Here is a 27,133-nt window from a genome sequence, read left to right on the forward strand (position 1 = left end):
TTTTTTTCCTGTTTGTATATAGCAATTCTGTAAAAAATATATTGTAAACAACTGAAATTTAGTGTTTTAATTTGTCATTACATTACTTCTCAACAAGGATATGAGAGCATGATCTAATCAGCAGATGAGATAATAGGAATTTATATTCCATGTATAAAGTCTTGAAGCATGTTTTCAGTAAACTCTGATCATATGGTAACTACTGTCTGGGTTTCTGTGTGTGTGTGTTTTTTTCCTGGTTTATTTAAGTAGTCACTGCCAGAATTAACTTCCAGAATTTTTTGTGTGTTACTGTCTCAACAATCATGCCTTAAAAAAACGTATCCAATATAATCACAGTGATTTCTCCATAAATTATATAGTTATTTTAACATTATTCTGTAATTATGTACTTGATATTTCTCTCTCCCACTAGGGTATGTTTCTAAAAGTTAAAGACATCTTATTCCTATTTGTATTTTTGTGTCTGGCATGACATTTGGCATATAGATATTGTAGTAATTTCCTACAACCACCATAACAAAATACCACAGACTGGGTAGCTTGAACAACAGAAATTTATTTTCTCAAAGTTCTGGAGGCTAAAAGTCTGCAATCAAGGTATCAGCAGGTTTGGTTTCTTCTAAGGCTACTCTCCTTGAACTACAAATGTCTACCTCTTTATTGTGTCTTCACATTTCTTCCCTTTATGGGCATATGTGTCTGTATCTAATGTTCTTATCCTATGAAGACATCAGTGATAGTGGTTTGGGGCCTACACATATGAGTTCATTTAACCTTAATTACTACCTCTTTACAGGTTCTACATACAAACACTGTCATATCTGAGATACTGGGGATTAGGACTTCAACATATAAATTATAGGAGGACATAAGCTAGCCCATAATAGATGTATTTAATAAATGAATATATGCATGATATTGTGACATAAAGGAATGATCACTGGAATAATAGGAAAATGAATTATGGTGCTTTCTTGTCATTAATTGATATTAAGCTGAGCAAACCATTTATCTTTTTGACCTATTTAACCAACTGTAGTATTAGATGTTTTAGTTGCTTAATTTTCCACTTCCATAACTCTGTTATACTACCTGTATGTAAATGATTATAATTTACTTGTACAGCAAACTTATTTACATGGAACTTACAAATTTTTAATTGAATGATCAATTTCTTTTACTTTGATAAATATTGCTTTTAACAAGTAAACCAGATAAAAAATCAAATATACTTTGTGACATAGGCCAATATTATGCTTACCAAATAACATTAATACATATGCATAAAAAATGCATTGGAAATTTTCTCTACTTCAAAATTTTATAACATGTTCTAGTAACATTTATTTTAACTAGTATATTAATGATTTATAAGCTGTTGCATTTTATTTTCAGACTGCTATAAGGACATAAGTAGTTATAATTCTTTATAAAGAAGTTAGGCATAAACAATTTTGAAGTTAGCAATATTTATTTTTATTATCTTCTAATTTTCCTTCTCCTCCTTAAGAAGTGTAAGAACCTATGAAGGTGAGACAACTATTTAAATTGCCAAAAGACAGGAAGAAAAACAACTAGCTCATTCAATCAACTGGATGAGTCTTGGCATATACCAGGGAAGAGTATCAAGCTCATTACCTTTAAGCAGTAAAAGCTCCAAAGTAAGAGTACAATAGAAAATTTTGTATATAGTTTCAAGTAGAGTCTAACTATGTACTGGTTGTTTTTCAAAACTATTACAGGTTGTAAGGAGAAGCTTACACAGCATAGTATCTGTCATTATACTAGTCCATTTTTTTGAAAAAGGACTCCAGAGAATAATAATAATAGTATTATTATTATTTTCCCCTGTACTGAGCAAAGGAGATGATGCATATTTATGTCTCATTATGCAACACTGGACAGTATAGATAATTATGTTAATGTGTTCTTTTATCCCATCATATCCTTCTCAAATGTCTTTGAAATATAAGAATATTCTTTTTAAAATGTAGATTATTCTTGGGTGCCTGGGTGGCTCAGTCGGTTAAGTGTCTTTCTTTGGCTCAGGTTATGATCTCAGGGTCCTGGGATTGAGCCCCACAGTGGGCTCCCTGCTCAGCTGGGAGTCTGTTTCTCCCTCTCCCTCTGTCCCTTCTCTCTGCTCATGCTCTCTCTCTCTCAAATAAATAAAATAAAATCTTTAAAAAAAATAAAAAATAAAACATAGATTGTTTTTGCTTAAATATTTGGATTTCAGAAAAACATCATACCATTTGAGTTTTAATGCATTTCATTTTTATTCAAAATGACATTCCACCTAATACTTTTATGATATTTTAAGAAGCTAATCTTAATGAATACATCAGTTAAGATCTAATAAAGAGACAGAAACCACAGAGTAATTTAAACATGTACTAGGGAATGTAATATGAAGAATTAATAACTGTAACTGGGATTAGGGTAATGAAGGATTGGCAAAGCAAATTCTAAGTAACATATGAATAATATAAGAAACAGTTCATGCAATGCCCAAAGGAGTATACCCAAAGAATTTGAACCCTACCGTGTTGGAGATGGCATGTCTGTTGATCACTAAATGTCAGGGCAATTGCTGTAGTGTTGATATTTGTTATTATTTTCTTTCCAATGTTAGACATAATTTATTAGTGTTTATTATGGAAGATCAGAATTTAGGTATCATCCTGCTGCCACTCCCAGACAATACAGTAATAACATTCTACTCTCTACTGTTCATATATAGTTAAAAATAAATTTTTGGTTAAGTCATAATATAATGTTTATATTGTACAGTGACATTAAATTTAAGCTGTGCCTTAGAGTACACTGTAATTATTCTTTTAAATTTCTTGGACAAATTTTGCTTTCCTTGGGGTTAATCATTAATTTCTTGTTTTCATTTATTTTTTATTCATTGAATGAGATCAGTTTTCAAATATATCTTCTAACTCTATTTCCAACATAATAGAAAATTTTTCTGATGTCAATTATTTTTTCCTTGAAGGTATCAGTTCTGTAAATCTTATATTACTACCAATATCTCAAAACTCTCTTCTACAGTTCAGAAGACAAGCCAAGACCTACAGTTCTCAATATATTTTTACTCATATGGTTCCAAGTTAGAATGGGCCAGTAAGTACTCATGCAAGATCCCAAAGGCAAAAGAAAAGGAAAGGATATTAGTCAAGGAGGTTGTTATAGCCAGATGCATGGGCCTATGTGAGTAGGACTATGGTGTACATAGAACCAGCCTCTAGCTCCAGCCAAAGCTGAAATTGCAAGAACTTCCTTAAATTGAGAATACCAGTGGCTTCCTGCTTAGGTAGCTTTTTAGAACCATCTGCCTTGGTGCTTTAGGCTGAGCCTTTCAGTGGTATGCCTCCTGGCCATCGCTACTTAATGTCTCCAAACAGATGTGATAGTCTCCAACTCTGTCTATTCAAATTCTTCTGACATAGATTACACAGAATGCTTTCTGATTCCTTGAACAAATTCTAATTAATATCATATCAGAACCTGAGTTGGAAGTTACTGCTCTCTAGGCCCGTTACCCAGCTGTAATGACTGGAATTCCTTGGTCATAATCTTGGGAAATCCATCATCTATCTCCAAATACCTGATCCCTTCTTTCCTGCATTAGCTATTTAAATATGTTTCTGGTTTATGAACTTACTATAGCACATTAGCCAGAATCTTTTTGGAAAGGTGCATGGGAGATCTGATTTGATGTAGTTTTTTTTCCCTTACAAGTCAGGAAACAATTTTATTCTTTCTATTGGTAAATCATTTAGTTACTAAATTTGATGTAAGAAAACTATTCCTGCATAAAGTTCAAATTTTCAGTCTAACCAATCCTTTGTATGTCTCCTGTTTGTTTTGGTTTTTGTTTTCAGAAACTCTATAGTATCTTCTCTTTGTCCCTAAAGCCCTGAAATTGCACAATGATATCCCCTGGTGCAGTCACTTCTTTGAGGTGAAATATATATTCAGTAAATTCTTCAATTTTAAGTGTATAATTCAACAAGATTGGCAAATGTATAAAGTCACATAACTACCCTTTCATTCATGAATTAAAACATTTCAATCACCCCATTCTGTTACCATAGTTTTGACTTTCCTAGAATTTAATATAAACACACAGTCTTTTTTGTCTGGCTTCTTCAACTTAGTATATTGCTCTTGAGATTCATAGAGTTTAATGTTTTATCAATAATTCATTCCTTGTTGCTGAGTAGTACTTCATTATATGGATATACAAAATTTGCTTACACCTTCACAAATTAATGTGCATTTGGGTGGTTTCTGGATTTTTGGTTATTTGGAATAAAGTTGCAATGAACATTTACATACTATCTTGTGTAGACATATATTTCTCTTTCTCTTAGATAAATACCTACAAGTAGATGGATGTTTAACTTTAGAAGATGCTGTCTTTCTGTTTTTTAATGTGGCAGTGTCATTTTTCATTCCCACCATTAAACTGGCAATTGGTGGTCTTTTAAATCAGGAAATTTGTACTTGTTTGTTTTGAAAAAATTTTCATAGCCTGTTTTTGATTATTTTCTTTTTTTAAATCTATTCTCTTTTGCCAAACTCTCATTAGTTATTTTGTTTTTGCAGTAAGATGAATGAATACTGAAGAATACATACAGATACAGATAAATATAGATATACATATGTATATTCTTAGACTTGAAAACAACATCCTTATTACATTTTATTGGATTTTCAAAATTCTAATGTTACCCATTAATGGTATTTGCCTTTTTGATGTATTTTTTTAAAGACATTTGCTTAAAATGGCTATGCTTCACTTCTTCAGAATTGAATAAAAACAACTCAGTAGCAAAGCCATTTTCATAGAAGAAATATCAAACTTCAAAAACAATTAAATAGATGAAAGCATCTTCTTAAGAGATGTGCTTATTGAGAGCTTGGGGAGTTAAATACAGAATTTCCATTAAGATGGCTGAGAAATTGTGCATGAAGTTTCCTACTTGCCTTGATGAACATTCTGCTCTTCCTATTGAATTTGAAGGAGAGTAATTCCATAAACTGAGTAGAAGTTACCCTTTTGTAAAAGGCATTTACATTTATAAGGGAAATCTCCATTTGTAAGAGATGCCTTCTTAGCTGTGTTCAGGAAATAGAGGGATGATTCAATCTCTAGAAACTCTTATCAATGAAGAAGACAAGAATTTAAATTTACATAACCACCTTACCCTTGTTTACCATTTTTCCTGGAAACCTCCATAAAACTCCCGCACTCCCACCATCTTCTTTTGTCTTTTGCTGAAGATGGTATTTAAAGTGACAGCTTGGGCCATTCTGGAGAGTTACTTAGTTTTCCTGGGTCTCTCCCAGGTATACAAGAGTTATACATGTTATTAAACTTGTTTGTTTTTCTCCTGTTAAACTGTCTTATATCAATTTAATTATTAGACCAGCCAAAGAACCTAGAAGGGAAGAAAGGAAAACTTTTCTGCCCCTACAGTGTTTATGAATATTTTTGAAGTTCAAGCCAAATAACAGGTGTACCTGTTTTACATTTTGTTCCTGTACGTCTTCTTGCAATAGTGCAAAACATTACCCTGATTTCTATTTCTTAGATAGAATTCTGACCATTTTCTTAAAATAAAACACAAATTAAAGGGGTTTTTTTTTCCATTAAATTTAAGAAAATTCAGTACATTGATGTATTTAACTCCATTGGTAATGAAACACTGCTTAAAAGCATAAAGTTGAACAAAACTCAAAATGGCTGCATTAATGCTTCAGTGAGGCTCAATTTTAAACTAAGTAACCTTTTTCCTCTCTTCTGCAAACCTCCCCTCTTCCCTTCTTAAGTCTTTTGTGTCAAGAATCTGGTACCATCCTGAAAACATAAGAATGTGGGTGGCAACATGTACACAATTCCTGTTGAAACCAGCTCAATCCTATATTTCCCTATATAACCCCCAGCCTCTTCCTCTGCCCTCTTTTGCCTGGCAAAGCAAAAAAGCTATTGTTTACCCCTTTCTACCCAAACTTGTTTTCATATTACATATTTCAGCTCTGGAGCGCAGAGGTTGGTTTTTGACAGCAGTAAAAGTAGTCAGATTTTTCTAGCACAAAGTTGATTCCTGGCAAATGATGTGCTAGACATTTATGACACCAAAAAGATTAAGTAAGAAAAAAAAAAACCTGCTTTATTGTATTTCTTCTTTACCTTTCTAGGAGAGATTTTTAAGTTCTTCACATCCCAGTCTCCCACACCAATACTGAATATGTGGCCAGAGTCTTAATCTTTTTGCCTAAACAATGATATTCAAAAACAAAAAAAATTGCATGCATTTATCAATTTATCACAGATTTTACAGATGACATGATTAAACTGGAGAGTTTATTCTAAGGAAGAAAATATACTATTTTCTTTTTTTTTTTTTTTAAGATTTCCTATTATTTATTTGAGAGAGAGAATGAGAGAGAGAGCATGAGAGGGGGGAGGGTCAGAGGGAGAAGCAGACTCCCTGCTGAGCAGGGAGCCCGATGCAGGACTTGATCCCAGGACTCCAGGATCATGACCTGAGCTGAAGGCAGTCGCTTAACCAACTGAGCCACCCAGGTGCCCGAAAATATACTCTTTTCAACACTTGATGACTCTGCATTAGATTTTAAATGCAGAATCATCAATTGTAGTAGATACTGTTGATGCCTTGTCTTATCCTTTTGGCCCACATGAGTCTCCTGAAGTCGTAGTAGCGGTAGAGATACATAATATGGGCATGCTGAGGACTTCCTATTCAGATGCTCAAATTATTCCACTTCTTAGTTAGGACTTTGGGGGAATACTTCCTTATGTACTGCAGGAGGTTGTTTGCTCTGACCAAGTGGAATCTGAAAGAGTGAAGGAGTCGATGGCCCAAGGGCAACCCTCACTAGTATGGGGGCCAAGGGCCGGCCACCCCAAGATAGGCCATTTTGACATGAACATTGTTTTGTTACAAGCAATCAAAACCCTGCACATTTAGAAGAAACTCTTTACCTCCCCTTCAATTGCCTCCTTGTATCAGGAAGAGAGTATTTTTTTTTAAAGATTTTATTTATTTATTTGAGAGAGAGAATGAGATAGAGCACGAGAGGGGGGAGGGTCAGAGGGAGAAGCAGACTCCCTGCCGAGCAGGGAGCCCGATGCAGGACTCAATCCTGGGACTCCAGGATCATGACCGGAGCCGAAGGCAGTCAAAGCTTAACCAACTGAGCTACCCAGGTGCCCCAGGAAGAGAGTATTAACAGAGATTCCTCTTTACTTAAGAAACTTATCTACGTAACAGGGAAACCTTTGTTTCCAAACATCTTTCACCTTCTTGCTAATGGTCTTTCTCCCTTTTGTATCCTCAGACTCTTACCCCTCTTCTTAGCTCATATAAGCATCATATAAGCCTGAATGTCTTTAGAATTTGCATGTCTGTGTGTATTCCCTGTACATATGCTATTAAATTTTATTTTTTCCTGTTAATCTGTCTTGGGTCAATTTGGTTCTTAGTCCATTTAGAAGGACCTTGAAAGGTAGAGAAAATTCTTCCTCCCTAACACTAGCATATCCATCTTCTTGTGGAGTAATTCAAAGATTCAGAGGTATGTTCCACATAGTCTCTTATAGGCTCCCAATGTGTTTGATGTCTCTTGCTTACAGTGATAATCTGCTCATTTATATATGTTCTTAGCTTTTCTCCATTCCCTGTCTAACTTTACTATTCTCTCACTTGTATCTTCTTGGATTACACTGTAGATAGACTACTTGTACCCAAGTTCTTGTGTTGATATCTGCTTTTGCAGAAACCTAATTTAAAGCATCTGCAGAGCTATTTCACATAATTATCCCAAAACACTGAAAAAAAAAACAACAACAATAGAAGTAATGTCATTTTTTTAGTTGAGAAATATGAGTTATCTGGATACTCATTTCAATGTTCTAATTATTTTTGCATGATTATATTATAGATTATTAATTTTAATGACATTATAAGTGTTATGATTTGAGGAAGTAATATTGAAGCAAACATTTATGTAAATATCACACTCAAGCATCCAGAACATCATGGTTGGACTTACATCTAGAGAAATTTTTCTCTGGATCCATGCTTTTATCTCAGGTCATTTTGTATATCTTGTATTTCTAGGTCGCTTATACTTATCTGACTACTTATTTTTTTATTATTATTATTATTTTTAAAGATTTTATTTATTTATTTGAGAGAGAGAATGAGATAGAGAATGAGAGCACAAGGGGGGCAGCGGGAGAGGGAGAAGCAGACTCCCCGCTGAGCAGGGGAGCCCGACGCAGGACTGGATCCCAGGACTCCAGGATCATGACCTGAGCCGAAGGCAGTCGCTTAACCAACTGAGCCACCCAGATGCCCGTTATTATCTGACTACTTATTATATTCAATCTGTAAGTCCTAATTTAATTTTCTCAGCTGTTTTTTTTTTTCTTTATTTCTATTACTAAACCTTCTGTCTTCATATTTAAAACTTCTTAGCATGGGTTGCAGTTATACAAACTGGTTGAAGTATGTGCCTGAAATATCGCTATTTTCAGTAAATAAAAAAGAGATGATAAATTTTTTCAACTCAAATCCAGGTCCTCAAAAGCATGTTTCTAAATTTATAAGCAATAAAATGTTTATAAATGTTTTTCTTTTGGTAACATTCTGAAAATTTATTTAATGTTACATTGGTAAGTAATATTTTGTTACTATTCCCTCTGGCTCATTTATCTATTGATTAATAAACCTCAAGAAGGAAAATATTTAGGAAATTTAACTTGTTCTACTTAGGCTTGTATAGTTCAATACCAATGAGACAATTAAAATGAACAGAACAGAGGTTGACAACTTTTCAAGGATTTTCCTTCCTGCATTAATGGCATTTTTTCCCCTTTAGGTGTGAAATAGGGAAAATCTCAGTTTTGATTTGTAGGGGAATAAAACGAATTTTCCTCTGTTCTTCTACATTCTTGGCTGAGACTTCTCCCCAACTTCAACATGTAAAAAAAGAAGAGATCAACAGGAGTAAAACAAACAGAAGTCTAATAGCATGTATACTTCCTGTATATATAGGAGACAACTAGGAAAACTGAGTAACTCCCTGAAACGGCCCAAGCCATCACTTTATTATTTTTTTTATAAGATTTTATTTATTATTTGAGAGAGAGAGCACAGGTGAGCAGGGGCAAGGAACAGCGGAAGAGGGACAAGCAGACTCCATGCTGAATGTGGAGCCTGACTCAGGGCTCGATCTCACGACTCTGAGACCATGACCTGAGCCGAAATCAAGGGTCTGATGCTTAACCAATTGAGCCACCCAGGCACCCCCAAGCCATCACTTTAAATGCTATCTCTGGTTTAAGACAAAAGAAAGATGTTGGGGGACAGGAGAGCCATTTGTGGGAGGTTATCAGACAAAGCATAGGTATGAATGTTATACAAATTAAACTGCTGCTTTCTCCACTAATAAGAATTTGTAGAGATTAGTGGGCAGCAAAGCAAAGTTCACTGAGTGATAGTAAAAAACTCCCGAAGAGGGAGGGGACCTGAGAGGGTTGCCCAACAAAGAAATTCTAATACAAGCTCTAAAAGAATACAGACAAATATAAAGTGAGTGAAATATTCACTGCTCTGTGATATATTTTATACAGCATAGTCTAAAAGAAATGTTTTTTATTTCCTTTTTTGTTTTTTCTTCTATGAAATGACATTTTCATTCAAAATCATACTGACATATACTTGTATATGTTGGTTTAGTAGATGCTCCCCCAAAAGTTGAGATGATATGAACCTCAAAAGACTATTTCCGGGGGACCAAATGCAAATTAGGTTTTTAGTACAAAGAAACCTTTATGCTCATCAATGTCCTTATCTCCTTACAGACACATCTCAAGAGTCACAAGTTCAATCCTTTTTTTCATTCATCCTACAGCCAATCAATTCTTATAAATGATAGATTTCTTTTTCACCAAATCTATTTTGATTTAGCATAAACTCATTATCTGTCATCTGTGCTATTAAGATAGCCTTCACACAATTCTCCCTATGTTTACTTTATCTTGAATCCATTTAGCATAGCTTTAATAATTTTACTTAACATCTCACAAGCCTTCCATGACCATCAGCTTCAAACTTAATGGTGTCAGACTTCTTATCCTAACATTGGAAGTGCTCTGTAACATCTAAGCCCGACCTAGATTCCAAAACTTACCTCTCACTACTTCATTGACCCTAGCTTGTTCCAACAGAATTACTTCATATAACCACTGTGTTATAAACACTTCCATCTACATATAGTCTTTATTTTTTTTTTTAAAGATTTTATTTATTTATTTGAGACAGAATGAGAGAGACAGAGAGCACATGAGAGGGGGGAGGGACAGAGGGAGAAGCAGACTCCCCGCCGAGCAGGGAGCCCGATGCGGGACTCGATCCCGGGACTCCAGGATCATGACCTGAGCCGAAGGCAGATGCTTAACCGACTGAGCCACCCAGGCGCCCCTACATAGAGTCTTTATTAAGATCCCTCTCTTGAAGCCCTCTAAACTTTGAACAAGCCAAATCTTTATTTTTAAAGTTATATTCCTTTTTTTTTTAATGAAATTACCTCTGGTTTCTTTACTCTGAATATTCATATAAGTTATTATTATTTTTTATTTTGAAATGGAGATTCATAAGAACTATTAAAAATACAAAAAATTAAAAAAAACTATAGAGGAAAACCCCAAATTCCTTTTATCCAGTTTTCCCCAAAATGATAACATCTTGCAAAACTATAGTAGAATATAAAAACCAGAAATGTGGGCGCCTGGGTGGCTCAATTGGTTAAGCAACTGCCTTCGGCTCAGGTCATGACCCTGGAGTCCCTGGATCGAGTCCTGCATCAGGCTCTCTGCTCAGCAGGGAGTATGCTTCTCCCTGTGACCCTCCTCCCTTTCATGCTCTCTGTCTCTCATTCTCTCTGTCTCAAATAAATAAATAAAATCTTAAAAAAAAAAAAAACAGAAATGTGGTATATGCAGAGCTATGCAGATCTCACCAGTTGTACACTAACCCATTTGTTTGTTGTACAGATGTGTGTAAAGTTCTATACAATTTTATGACACATGCAGATTTATGTAACCATCACAATTAAGATACAGAACTGTTTCATCACCAGTTATAAGGTTCCCTCATGTTACCTCTTTCTATCTACAGTTTCCCCCCTACTCATCCCTAACACGGGGCAACCACTAATCTATTTCCCACCTGAATAATTTTGTTATTTAATTAATATTATATAGATGGAAAAATATTGTATGTAACCTTTTGACATTGGCTTTTTTCACTCAGTTTAATTCTTTTGAGACTTCTAGTTATTGTGTGTAGCAATAGTTCACTCCTTATTGCTGAATATTATATTGCATGATATGGATGTATTACATTTTGTCCATTTATGAATTAAAGAATATTAATGTCATTTCCAGGTTGGCGTTATTACAAGTAAGGGTGGTATGAACATTTGTGTATTGGTTTTTGTGTGAACATACATTTTTATCTCTCTGGGATAGATGTGCATAAGAGTGTAATTGCTGGGTCATATGATAAGTGCACATTTAGTTTTTTGTAAGATACTGACAAACTGTTTCACAGAGGACTGCGCAATTTTACATTCTAGCCAGTAATGTGTGAGAGTAATCTAGTTTTCCTGCATCTTTCCTAGCATTTGGTGTTACTGTTATTTTTATTTTAGCCATTCTGATGGGAAGGAAGAAATATCACATAGTGGTTTTAATTTGTATATCCCTAATGGCTAATGATGTTGAACATCTTTCTCTGTCCTTATTTACTATCTGTACATTCTCTTCACTGAAATATCTGTTCATGACTTCTGCCCAATTTCCAATTTGACTTTTTTTCTGCTGAGTTTGGGAGTTCTTTATATATTCTAGTTATGAATGAATTCTTTGTTAGATATATGGTTTATAAATATCATCTCCCACCTATATAATTTTATTTATATATTGTGTGATCTACATTACTTTCTATCCTGTATTTTAAAATTAAATAAATGTTTTGTTTCTATCCTATAGGAAAGCAATTCTCAAAATGTAGAACCAAACTTAATTAACCTTCACATATACCACAAAAAAGAGAGACCTAATAATACACTGATGGAATAATGAACAAAGAAATAAATTTATTAAAATAGACATTCCAAATAACAAACCACCTCATAAGATTTTTATATTAAATTCATATACTTGAATCATATACTCCCCAAATATATGAATCATAAATTGAATCATATACTTTCCAAGTGACTAAATAGTTTGCTTTTTTTAATACCTGACTTTTAGATTCCCTATCTTATATGCAACCAGCCTTTTTTTAAATTGAAGCTTTTTTTCTCAACCTATGAAAATGTGGTATCATTCACATGTAAGCCTTAGCATGATGTAATTCTTTAGTTTATCCTGGTGTAAGTTTTTCTAACTTCTGTTCAGGATTTGTTTTAAGTCTGACTTAGAAGATCAAGGCATGGGAATCTAGATGTATTCTCCAAATAAACCTATATAGCTGTGCTGCCTTCTCTTCCTTGGTATCTAATATTTAGATGGTGATGCAAGCCCCTATTTTACTGCCTATAAACTGCTAGCCATTTATTGATTCACCTGGGATTTAATTGCTTGCTCCCAATAAGTGTTCTAATCAGAACATTCAAGATCACTTCACTACTCCCAATTCTAATGGAGTTACAGAAATTAGAGATGTAAATAAACTGCTAAGTCACCCTTTTAATATTTTCTCTGGGCAGGGTTATTCCCCATGGTACATTTTTCTTTTTTATTTATTTTTTATTTTTGCTAATCTGAACTTTAAAGAGGTTCAATAAGTGTGTCTTCTAATGCTTCTATGCCAAGGCTGAACTAGGCAGAATCTCTCTGGAAGGAATGGAAATCATATATTCTTACCAGTATCCAGTATCTTCTAGGAATGAACTATGATGGTTCCTTTTGCCATTACTCAACAAAATTTTCTGAGTTCTTGGTTGCTAGTTCAATAATGACAGAGGAACCTACTCCTTCTGCCAAGACTGTCTTCCCTTGCTACTAACTGCCAATTACATCAGAAACATGATTAACAGAATTGTTACAGTAGTCAAAATGGTGATGAAGTTATGCCATTAGGAGGGAAAGGAAACTCAAATAATTATCTGTCATTTATATTCACCCTGAATTTCTCTTTCCTGAGTCATCTCCTAGACATAGACCTAATTTTCCTATGAAAGTTAGAAAAGTCGGACGTCAGGAGTGAAACAGAATTTGACTTTAAAAACCTCACTTGGGAATGGTGTAACATTATTGTTTGCAAGGTACTGTCAAATATCTTATTATCCATATAGTGATGAGGTGAAATGGAATGGGTTATTATCCACATTTTATAGATGATTGTATTGAGGTTCACATCTAGTAAGTTGCTTTAGGTTAAAAACACATTCTCAAATTCAGTTATATGGCAACATGTAAAATCCAGAATTGGAACACAGCATTTATTTATTTGGGGCCTATTCTCTGCAAAATTAGTTCAAAACACTACATTCTCTTAGATTTCCTCCTATCACATTCCCTATTCCTTCCCTGTCTCCTTTGTGAGCATATCTTTTTCCATTTTTCCTTAAGTTTTAATATATTTTAGAACAGCAGAAGTCAATTTTTGCTGCATATTTGAATCAGCAGTGGAATTTTTAGATGTCATGATGCCCAGTTATACCTTATAGTAATTAAATATGAAAATCTGGGGGAGAAACTCAGGATTCAATATATTTTCTTAAGCTTTTCAGTTAATTCCAAAGTGCAGCCAAGTTTGAGAACTACTATCTCAGATTCCTAGCCTATTCCTTCTTCTCTTTCCACTTTACATTCAATCACACATTGAGATTTCATTTTCTACTTGCATGTTGGCTGCTCTCAAGTCCACATCTCCAACTGGACCACTGTCTTGGGCTTCAGAATCTTCTCCACTTACATATCCATCTCCACAGGGACTTTAAATTCAACAATCCCTGGACTGGGTTTATAGTTTTTCCTCACAACATCTTTTTTCTCTTATTTAGAATGTAGACCATTATGCTATAAAACAAGATTCAAGAATTCACTGGCTTTATCAAAATATAAGGGTTTTTTTTTCTTTTTATATTCTCTATTGTCAACCTAAAGAGTTCTGCTATTTTCAACCTCCATGCATCTTTTCTTGTTCTCATGATTTAATCAGTCACCTGGGGGAAAGGATGAGGGGAGTCCAGGTGCAACCCTTTAAGTGGCAGTCCTCAGAATGTGCATATATAACTTATTTTATCCCATCAATCAGTAATTATTTGCATCTATAAAGGCAAATATGTGTAGTCTTTAGCTAGATGGCTGTCCACCTGGCTAAAACCAAGAGGAAAGAACTTTTGATTCTGAACAAGATGGAGTAACAATGACCCAAATTAACCTCCTGCCTGAAATAACAAAAAACTGATGAGGTATATGAGACAACAGTTTTTAAGATGTTGAATGTGGACAAGAGGGTTCTAAGAGACTTGAATCAAATGAATCAGTGCAGAGAAGGGTAACCTATCCAGGCCGAGGAAGATTCACTGAGTTGAGAAGGTGGATCTGAGAGTCAGAAGAAACAAGAATTTTCTAGGCAGTTAGATCTTGCAGTCGGATTATCAGAAAATATAGAGGGGCACTAACAGAGAATATCAGAATTCTGTGGAGGATATCCTTGTAGTATTCAACATACAATGCATCAGTGCATACCTGTGGAAGCTGTCCAATACTGGTAAATAAACCCCGGGGAAAGGATTAAAGGAAACAATGGCTGGTGCTCACAGGCACCAGGAATTGTGCTTTTCTCCACTAGGACTAGAAAACCTCTCAGAACATTGAGTATAGTACACAAACGGTCTTACCTCAGTCATGGAGAATACTTAGCTCTCCTTATCCACGAAGGATACTTAGCACACCTCCAGTTGTTCCTTTAAAAATCTTAAAATCAGAATCTCAAAGGATAAAATTGTTTTCAAATAATCTACTTGTACCCCGAACAAAGCTGAAAAATATGTTAGGTATAAAAAATATGCAATAGCCACCTAGATGAAAGTCCCAAAGTCTCATATCCAATAGAAAATTATAAGGACTGAAGGAAAAATAACTCATTATGAAGAAAAAATAATCAAGAGTGACCTTAAACTGACACAAATGCTAGAATTACCAAGCAAGTACATTCAAATAGTTATTATAACTCCATTCCATATGTTTAAAAAGTTAGAGATATGAAATACGTATTTTTAAAAAGAACCAAATTGAATTTCTGAAGATGAAAACTACACTGTGTTAGATCAAATATACACTGAATGGAAGTAACAGCAGATTAGACAATGCAGAAAAAAAGGATTAGTGAACTCTGAGACATAACAATAAGAACTATCCAAAATAAAACACAGAGAACAGAAGAGAATAAAATAACAAAAAGTATAAGTGAACTGTGAGAAAAATTCAAGTAGTCTCTTTTATGTGTAAGTGGAGACTCCAAAGTTTAGAAGATATCAGATAGGAGGAAAGAGGGACAGAAAAGATTTTCAAAAAATAATTGCTAATTTTTTCCAAAATTGATTAACATCAGAAACAATAAATAAAAAACAAAAGCAGAAACAGACCCATAAATACAGAGAACAAACTGGTGGTTGCCAGAGGGGAGGGGGATGTAGGGATGGGCAAAACGTGTGAAGAGGAGTGGGAGGTGCAGGCTTCCATTATGGAATGGTTAAGTCATGGGGATGAAAGCTACAGTGTAGGGAATATAGCTAATGGTATGGTAATAGCATTGTATAGTGATAGATGGGAGCTACACTTGTGGTGAGCATAGCATAACATATAGTGTTATCAAATCACTACACTGTACACCTAAAACTCATGTAAAATGTATGTCAACTGTACTTTCAATTTAAAAAACCCACAACAATAAAGTCCAAGAACCTCAATAAATCTCAAACACAAGACACATCAAGAAAAGTATTCCAAGGCACAACATAATCAAATTTCTTTTTTCTTTTTTCTTTTTTTTTTTGAGAGAGAGAGAGAGAGCACATGAGAGGGGGGAGGGTCAGAGGGAGAGGCAGACTCCCCACCGAGCAGGGAGCCCTATGCGGGACTCGATCCCGGGACTCCAGGATCATGACCTGAGCCGAAGGCAGTCGCCTAACCGACTGAGCCACCCAGGCACCCCATGATAAAAATTATTGAGACTTATCTAAATCAGTGGCAGTAAAGGAGGTATTTTGCAAACTTTACTACAGGAAATGTTTCATTTAAATGGCAGAAATTAACACTTTCAGCAAATATTTTAAACTTTAAGTATATTACAGAATGATAACCAACATGCTTCCTTAAATAACCTTAAATATGACCAGATAAATACGTTTTAATTATAAGTCTCAAATCAAGAAAAGGAAAACACTATGTTCTGTAAGAAGCTTATCAGAGATGCCAGAGAGAAGAATTCAGAAGTGACTAACCACCTGAATAATCATGGAAAATCAATGCAGTAAGTCATACATTGTCAAAACAATTCTTACAAAGCACTGTTAACATGTCTTGTTATTTTAATGGAAAAGAAAAACAATTTAGGGAGGAGTTAATTAATTTTTTCAAAGGAATAAAAATCATAAATAGCATTTAACATCACCAGGAATGGGGGGAAAGATGTTAGCAATGAAAAGAAACAAAATGTCTATTTCAATTAGAATAGGAAACTCTTTGGAGTGCTTCTTGAGAAGGCTAATGAAATACTATTGTTTTGGAAAGGTGAACATTTGCTGAATTAGTGATTATGAAGAAAACATTTTCAGGTACCAAGGGAGTACAAAGGTAAGTATAATCATATAAAAAGTAGAGATAATACTACTTAAAAATAAAAGTTAGGCCAAATCATCGGGGGAATGAAGTTTTGCCAAGATAAATTTAATTCAGACCAGATTAATTAAAAGTGAATCAGCTTGACAATTTTCTTAGAGTTGAGATATATTATAAGACATATAGAACAGTTAATGCTTGATATTACAAAAAAAAATTTTTATGGCCAGCAAATGAATGTTTCACCTTCCTAAAAATTAATGAATTATCTTAATTTTAGCAATACCATTTGCATGTTAAAGGCAATGCCCAAACTACAAATGCTAGAATATCCCACAAATCTGGAATCAATAGAGAAAAAGTCACTTCTGAAAATATAAATAATGGTAAATTATAATTTTACCATAAATATATACATACTGCTTTAAGGAATTTATGGTATTTTGGGCGCCTGGGAGGCTCAGTCAGTTAAGCGACTGCCTTCAGCTCAGGTCATGATCCCGGGGTCTTGGGATCGAGTCCCACATTGGGCTCCCCCTGCTCTGTGAGGAGCCTGCTTCTCCCTCTCCCTCTACCTGCCACTCCCCCTGCTTGTGCTCTTTCTTTCTCTCTCTCTCTCTCTCAAATAAAAAAAGATTAAAAAAAAAAAAAAGAATTTATGGTATTTCAAATGAGACCATCAAACTATTGCCTAATGGAAGGCCCTAAGCACTTGCAATTAATATGAATTTTGCTGAAAGCTTTTTTCATGAAAAATCTTATTTGCTTGTAGAAGAGTCCTCTAAGATCTTATTTACATCAGTGTATTATTTAGCAACATAAAGAACATAATAAATATCAGTCCATCATGGTTCAATTCATTACACAGTAACAGAAAATAAATATATCTAGAACTTTTGTTCCATGTCAGGTATTGAGCTAAATGTGCTTACATTTCTTCTCCCTTGTACAAATTACTTTGGTTATTTTTAAAGCAAGTAATAGTTTATAAACACTAATAAATAGTTTATACACTAATAATTTATAAAACCTAAACAAAAATTTCACTGTGATATCTTTTCTCATATATATAGACAAACTATCATTAGTGATATGGGTAGGGAAATACAATGCATAATTACTGATTTATTTGAGTGTTTAAAATGCAAAGAGGTGTCTGATATGATCATAAATAAGTAAATGTTATAAGACATTTTATAGAATCTGATAAACTGATTCTAAATTAAGTTTTAATTTAAGTGAAAACATTAAATAACGGCTAAAATAATAATAAATAATGAGGAAAGGAATGTCAACATCTACCAGGTCATACAATATTTTCTAAAAAACAATGATTTAATACATAGGCTACAACTAGATGGAACAGTGGAAAAATACCTGTGTTCCAGAAATAAAAATTTTACATATAATAATTTAATACTCAACAAAGGAAATGTAGACCCATGATTCATACATTAGAGGAAATAAATCCCTACTGAACTAGAGTCAAAAGGAAAAGAATGGATATGTGATTTCATAAATATTTTTAAATTAACACAAGTATGCCTCGTCATTCAAATTCTCATTATCTTAATATTCACTAAGATGACTCACAAATATTTTATTCAAAACTCACTATCTGAAAATAAAACTGGCTATAATGAATCAGCTTGCATGTGCCAGTGAAAAGTGCTTAAATTGTGCATTTTTGTTAAGAGGATGCATAGTCAAGACAGTTGTATTTCAGCAGTTTGCCCCAAAGAACAATGTTCTCCTGAGCAAACTTCAGACATTTATTCTTTTACTTACCTTTCTCACTTTCAACACATCACCAAACAGTAGCAGGAACTGCCGTCCCCATTTTCTTTCTCCCAGCATTCCTCACTCAGGCCTCTCTTTGTAACTACTTAAAAAGAAAAAAAAATCTGGTGTTTACTTACTTTATTTTACTAAGTGCTTTTTGCATGCATCATATATCTTTAACATTTTTTTATTATTATCTGCATTACAGTATAAGTTAACTGTAGTATCAAAGCAACCTAAATCATATATGCACATATGTATCTCCTCAAATCTGTTTTAGTTTGCTAGGTAATTGGTGTTTTAAATACCTCAGATGATACTTTTTGATTTTCTGAATGATAATATATAATTCATTGATATTATCCACTCCTTTCTCTCTGCCTGACAATCATATTCATATTAGTGTTGCTCTTATTTAGTTCTTCTCTGGCATATTTTGTGTGGTTTTAAATAATATGCTTAAACAAAGATTTATCTAAACCTCAATTTTTCAATAATAAGCCCCTATTTTGTAAAATAAGACTCTTAGTACTTCAACCTTTTCTTACATCTTTCCCAGTTCTCAAACTTTTTTTTTTTTAAGGTTTTATTTATTTGCGAGAGAGAGAATGAGAGACAGAGAGCATGAGAGGGAGGAGGGTCAGAGGGAGAAGCAGACTCCCTGCTGAGCAGGGAGCCTGATGTGGGACTCGATCCCGGGACTCCAGGATCATGACCTGAGCCGAAGGCAGTTGCTTAACCAACTGAGCCACCCAGGCGCCCAGTTCTCAAACTTTTTATTCTCTAATCTAATCCCTATATTCTTAAAAAACTTCTCTTCCGCAGATTAGATTTCTCTAGCTCCATATGAATGTATTTTTTTCTTACTCTTGATGATAACAATCATAGTGGAATTTTCCTTCATTGCTTATCAGAGATGGAACCACTGCCTCCTTAAAGATATGTCTTGCTTTTTCTTAGCATGTATCTATTTTTGTTGGAGTGAGTCTTTATATAATTTAGAAGTCTATAGAAGGCAAATTTACCAAATCCCTACATATCTATCTATATATTATTATCACGAATGATTGATAAAACCCTAGATTGAAAATAGTTTCTTTTTCATGATTTTGATGGGATTATCACATTGTTGTCAGTACACTGTACAGCTAATAAAACTGAAGGAGTGTGAACCTTCTTTATTGCTTTTGTTTTTCATTAGAAGCCAAGGTACTCCAAAGTTTCATAATAAGGAATCCAAGCATGACTATTTTTATTCATTTTTCCGGGCCCTTGGTGGAATCTTTCGATTTGGATATTTATGTTTTCAGCTCTGGAAAAATTCTTTTTTAATATTTTTGATTAATGATGGTCCATGTTTATTGTTCTCTTTTCAGAGACTTCTATGCATCAGCTATTGACCTCTTAGACTGGTCATGTATCTTGAGCTTTTTAACATTTTATCTTTGTATATTTTAATAATTTTTCTAGCAGATTCCTTCCATGTCTTTCCAGACCTATTTAAAAAATATTTTAGCAAAATAAATAAATAAATAAATATCAAAAATATTTTAGCAATTTTATTCATAATATAGATTTTTACTTGCTTGTATCTTTTTTATAGATTCTTATATTTTTACTCTGGATGTGATAGCTTCATTAATTTATTTGCATATAGTATTAGAGTATTTATAAATACTTGATTTTTCAGTTAATTTTAATTTTTATTATTCAGGATGCTAGATGTCAGCAAGGCTCTCAAGTGTTTAAAATATAAAGCCAATTAAAATTGATAATAAAAATCACCGTTTGATAGAATGATAGAATGTATTGGTTTGCCCTAAATCATCTCTAGGTAGTACATCCCCACTATGTCTTCATCAATTTGTACCTACTGATAGTAATGGTGAAAATATAATGAAAAGTAATGAGTCAAATAACTCTACTACTTTCAGAGTCAGAAATTTTGAGGAAGGAATGTAAAAATATCTTGTTTGAGGTCAGAGAAAATTGATGAAGATAAACTGCTTTGTAGAAGAATAAAAGGAAATAGACAAATTAGCTGAGAAGTTCTTTTTTTGAATATATGGGGTTATACAAGGAGTATATGCTATGTTCCTCTTTTCTCCACATAGACTCTCCATTATTTTCAATTTCAGATGGTTATGACCACCAGAGGTATGTACATCAATTTCATACTGATTATTCATAACTTAGAACTGATTTACTCTGCTACACTTAGGAACATAGATAAAAAGACCACTAATTTGAAAGGAGAAGAGCAAAAGACATGGACACATTATCACCACTTCAATGTCTGCTGGCTCATATTTGGGCAGTGTATTTGTTTTTTAAAAAGAAGCAAATCATCTGATAATCCAATAAATAAGTCCGCTTGCCAAAACATTAGAAAATTATTTTCAAAGTATTCGTTATTAACTGGGGAAAGTAACATGACTACTGTAAGATTTTGAACAACATTATTTAGTAATTCAAGTTACATCTTATGGTCACCAAGAAGCTAATATGAAATATTTACCTTCAAAACTCAAGACAGATTAAAATTTCAGAAATAAAGATGGAGTAGGAAGAAAATATTATTTCTTTAGTGGAATTTTTTGAATTTGTAGGAAGGCAACTTCATTGCTAAAATAACTATCTTACAGATGTAAAGTAAGAAAGTGAAACTCTAAAGTAATAAATGAAATTTGAACATTACTGCATTTTTTTCTTTTAGTTAAGCATACAGTTTTCAAACCGAATTCAAAATTCTACAGTTGTTTATATAGCCTGGGTATACCCTATAGATGGGAATAAAGGCACTGATTGTTAATGGTGGTTATGTAAGACCTGATTTCCTGCCCTCATCTGTGTTTTGATCTTGCTGGCTTTGTTTCTTTCTTCTGGTTTATATAATAGTTTCAGGTAAGGGTCCATTTAATCACTGACAAAAGAAAAAGGAGAAAATATACAAGAAGGAGCAAAAGAAAAGATATAAGGAGAAGCAGAAGACAGAAGAGACCTCTGCTACTTAAAATTGCAGTTGAAAACCCTTAGATTAGGACTTGAACAATTCTTTAGGATTATTAATGCTTTTCCTGAGAATGTATTATTAATCATTACATGAAGTCAAATAATGCAAAGATTAATATAGAATTTCAATACCTTACTTTCTCCCTGACTCTCCCTGATTCCCACTCCTCTGAGGCAACCAGAGAGGTATGAATTCCTGACACATTTCTAGATAACAGCTAGCCTAAATATCTTTCAACCCTTTTCCTTACTTATACAAACACAAACAAATATAGAGACTTAAAAAGAATCCTAGAAGAGGAAAACTACTAATAAATTGTTAATTAATTTATTAAAAGTTTTGCTTTCTGGCCCCATACTGCAATCTATAAGCTCTTTTCAAAGTTATAGTTAACATAGGCAACTTTATTTGGTAAAGTCCAGAAATGAAAGCAGTTGGCCCAAGATATTCCACCTTTGGGTCCTTAGTGCCTAATTGAGATGTATGCTTGGAGATTATAGTAAAAAATAAATTACTTATTTTACAATTTGGTATCTAGAATTCCTTGTTGAGAAAATGTATTTCTTCTGTTTACTGTTTTATTATCCCAATTATCAAAGAGTTGTAAGAAACTAATGTAGGCTGTATGCATTCTAAATATTGAAAACATTTCCTAAGGAGACTCTTTCATTTTAGAAAAATCTATTAATTATAAATAGCACAACTTTTTTCTTCTTGGAGTATTGTAGATACCAGATATTCTAGAAAGTACAAAATACATATCTGATCTATGTTCTTGAGGCCTGTCACTAGATATTGTTGGCTATTGGATATGTAGAACATTGTATATCTACTTGATGTTCACATATGCTATCTTTTTTTAAAGTCCCATATGCTTTTCACTAGCACTCTGTTGTCATATCCAGAAGAAAAAAATTCGAGGGTGCCTGGGTGGCTCAGTTGGTTAAGCGACTGCCTTCGGCTCAGGTCATGATCCTGGAGTCCCGGGATCGAGTCCCACATCGGGCTCCCTGCTCAGCGGGGGGTCTGCTTCTCCCTCTGCCCTCTTCCCTCTTGTGCTGTCTCTCATTCTCTCTCTCAAATAAATAAAATCTTAAAAAAAAAAAAAAAGAAAAAAATTCGAATACACTTTTAAACCAATTTCTGCCCTATTTGTTTTCAATGGTATTATGAAAAGGGACACAAAAGAATGAGGAGGGTTCTCTTCACACAGGAAGAAGGCTCAGCCTCCGGCTGCTCAAACAGCAATTAGGTTGGAGAGTTTGGATCATGATTGCACATGCATACATTTCCTTTCATTTTCTTTCAGCCTCTCTTTCTCACACAGAGAGAAACACAAACAATCCAGCTTATTCTATGCCGCAAGTTCTTCAATTTCAGAATAGTCAACATATACCTTCTAATACTTATTTTCCTCCATTTTCTTTTGCTCTATGTACAAGATACCACTGTGCTTAAATCCTACTTCATTATTATGTGCTGTCATGCAGAATTGATTCCAGGTGGAAAATTTCTTAACTTCAAGGATGCATGTTCTCTGTTAAAGAATTCCCTCCTTGCGACATTCTTCAGGAGTCTTTCTAAAGTGATTTTATTCAATTAAATGATACCTATGTATATCTAAAGAATATGTAATGGCTTTAATTATGTGTATCTCAGGATAAATTTAGATAAAGATTCTGATAATTATTGTGAGATTCTACTTAAACATTTTCTTAAAAAATTTGTTTGTTAGAAACAAATGCAACTTTTGACTTTTAGGCTGAATGGCTACTTTTATTTTCCATTTTCAATTTCCTGGCTTGACAATGTATACTAATGATGTTTCTCTGTCTCACCAGGCCTCAGAGGAAATGTTGATAATGGTTCACAACCTTAATGTTGATTCTTGATAGGTGCGTATATTGAGTAAGATCTTTTCCCCCAGCTCATCTTTGCTCTAAAGTTTAATATTATAATTTAATAAAAATGGCTTTGCAGCTGTGAAAGCTATCCTGGTAAAAAGCTATATGTATTTCAAAGCTGGTTCAGGTTCAAAGTTAAAACAAGAAATTTTTTTCCTATTGCCATGTCCGTCTTTCCCTACCAAGGGAAATAACCTCTTCAAAGGAAAAGACAATAAATCTCTAAATCTCCATATTTACTCAAGTCCCAAGACTCTGCAGGGCAAAAGCTGCCAAGTCTACAGATTTACAATGTTTTATGATAATGATTTCCTCCAAGGGCTCACCCGAGATGAAAAGATAAATTAATTTATCCACTTCCAACCACTAGTGAAAGTTTAGTCTCCATTCCAAAAGCTGCCTTCAGAGCATCTCCTGAACTACATAATTCATCAGCAGTGTTTAAAACTTAAGAGTCTCTGGATATGACCATCTTGCACTGGGCCTATCAAGTGGAAAGCATTGTAGAAAAAAAAGATGAGTTTAGAGCTGAAGAGGGCATTATGACTTTTTCCTGACCTTGTGATACTCTTCCTACTACTAATGATAATAACAACCCATTACTTGCTACCAACTCTGTGCCAGGCACTTTTATATGTAATTCTCATTTCATTCCTCCTAATATTGCTGTGAAGGAGATACTAAGAACTCCGAGGATCAAAGGATCAGAGAGGTTGAAGGTCTCCAGAAATCATATTTTGTAACTAACAGAGCCAAATATGAACCAAGATTAGTCTGACTTCCATGCCCTTAAGCAACTTGGCTTCCAATCTGCATTATATTACAGATTGCGGCTGCTGAGTCTGGTTTGGTTTGTTTCTTCTATGTATAGATATTCCTTTAAAATGTTGATACATTCTACTTTATGTATCGAATTTTCCCTTTTTTTCCCTTAAATGAGTAAATTGGTGAGTTCCTTTCATAGCCTTTTCAACATGCTTTATCTTATTTTTAATAACGATTTCCATGCCCTTAAGCAACTTGGCTTATCTTCTATTTATATCTTTCTTGTTTTAATATCATAAGAAAATCATATGATTCACCAGACTTGGGGTATGTAGTAATCGGCAGACCAATCTTTTGAATAGTATATCACAACACCTTACCGCCTTTGCATTTTGCCATTTGACCACACAGACCTTCCTTCTGTTAATACTAGTAACTTTTTAGTCCCCCTAACACTGTTTTCTACTGCCTTGATCATCACTGGAAAAATGTACCACAGATGACACAAATTTAGGAATATTTTAAAATTCAGGGATTCATGTTTTGAATTAAATGCCTGGAAAATGTCTTCTATACATTCAGTACAATGCCTTAAGAGGCACATTAAACCAAAAGCACAGTTACAGAAACAATGATTATAAATAATTGTCATTACTGCAAATTAAATAGGCCTGAGGCAATTTATGGACTACATTTGTAGAAGAACCATGGACTATTTATGGGGAAAGAAGGAAAGGCATAATACCTTGGAACATATTACTCATTGAGTGTCACATCAGAAATCTAGATCATTTGTAAATAGAAAGTCAAGATGAAATCTTCTATTCTGTGACCAAGGGGAATCATGATGACCAAAAGAATGTGGGTCAACTTTCCAAACCTGTGTTCTGGCTGATCTTAAACCCTATCATTTTTAAAACTTTAAAATATAAAATAAGATGAAAGTAAAATTACAAATAGTTTCATGTCTCTAGAGGTAAAGATTAAACTTAACCTTTGGAACAAAAATACTTTTGTTTAACAAAATTCACCAGAAGAACTTTAGTTACCCAAGTTTAAAACATTTTTTGGAAAACTATATAATCAAATTTAACTCTAAATGCTGATATTAGGTATTATATTTTGTAAATGAAAACTGCTGTGTGTGAAAGAGGTTAAATTGTGTCTTAAAGCTCATTATTGTTTTGGTCAAGAGATTTTTGTTTGGGTTTTTGTTAGTTTTGGAATGTGAGTATTGATGAAGGAAAGCATGGAGATGAGACTCAACTGAATTATTTTCCATTCCAATGAGACAAATAATTTGTTGGATTTGGGGTACTGTTTCTAACACTTAAGGATTTCCTTGCCAAATGTATGGAGATTCAGGAAGCAGGCAGTACTGTTTCAGGGCCCAGCTGATCATCGGTGGCTTAGACCTGTGAAATGAGCCATTTTCCAAACCTGGATAAAGAATCCAAGACTACTTTGGGAATATCTGAAGCCCTGGCACATTAACTGGTAATCTCACAAAGAAAATTCCTAACAGTAACAGAGGTAGATACTACTTCAGTAGTTTTCTAGGACAATAAGCACCAGCCAAAGGGAGCCAGGGCAAGAACTGTAAGATCATGGGAGAGGTAAAGACTACAGTTATGAGAACACACAGGACACCCATTGGAAGATATCAACAAATAATTATTATTGATATTTATCAATCATATAGGTGATGGCTTAGAGTCTCTGAGAAATGGAATTTAAATGGAAATTATATATAAACCCAACAAACTGAAAAACAAAGACAAAATTAACCCTATAAATGCAAAAGACTAGCATCTAAATTAGAGAATGTAAGAGGACTGCCATCTTTGTATTTTCCATTCTGGTAGGAGAGAACAGAAGAAGTTTATAAAGAAACCATTTTAATGTTGGTGGTGGTGGTATTATTTGCTCCTAAGGGTAAATAATGTGTCTAAAAACTACTTCTGGGTTTTCCAGATCACTTTAGCTATATACTAAGAAACCGAGAGCCTCAGGGAAAAATTGAAAGAGAAATGCTGACTACACAGACTATGGTGTCAATATCAGCAAAGATAATAAGTATCATAGTGAAACAATGATATTAAATCTTGTTCCAACAATCAAAATATAGTGGTGTTAAAAAAAAAAAAACTGAGAGGAGAATGGGGACCAGAGGGTGAGGATTATCTCTATAAAGAGTGCAGTTTTATTTTTAGCGATCTTCCATGTTGTGGCTCTCATGATTGCTATTTGTTGCACTGCATCAACAAATAGACACAATACAGTCAGCCATCACCAACTATATGACTCCCCAAGGCTATCCTTTATTTTTAGATTTCAAGAAAGAGTTAATTCAGAAATTAATAGAATATCTCAAGTATATATTATTAGCTTAATGCTTTAAGATGCTAGCCATTCTTTGGAGATGTTTGGGTTTTTGTCCTACTCTTATATTTTATAAGTTATTAGAATCTATTATGCCTTTGATATCCTAGTACTTATATTTTTAAGTAAATCATGATAAAATATTTGATTGGAGTATGTAGAGTTATCACAAATGTATGACAGAATTTTCCTTTTTTGTATTTTTTTTAAACTCCTATAAATGAAAAGAAACATTTTCCTAGTCCAGATTCCAAAATAGAATAACATTTGCATTTAGCTGTCATGTTCTTCAGTCTACTTTTTATTGAATCAGATCCTCAATTTTTGCCTTTTACTTCGACTCTTGAGTAGAACAGCTATTTTGCAGAATGATCT

The sequence above is a fragment of the Mirounga leonina genome, unplaced genomic scaffold (genome assembly GCF_011800145.1).
Source record: "Mirounga leonina isolate KUSES-001 unplaced genomic scaffold, KU_Mleo_1.0 Mir_91, whole genome shotgun sequence".
In the NCBI taxonomy this organism is placed as follows: Eukaryota; Metazoa; Chordata; class Mammalia; order Carnivora; family Phocidae; genus Mirounga; species Mirounga leonina.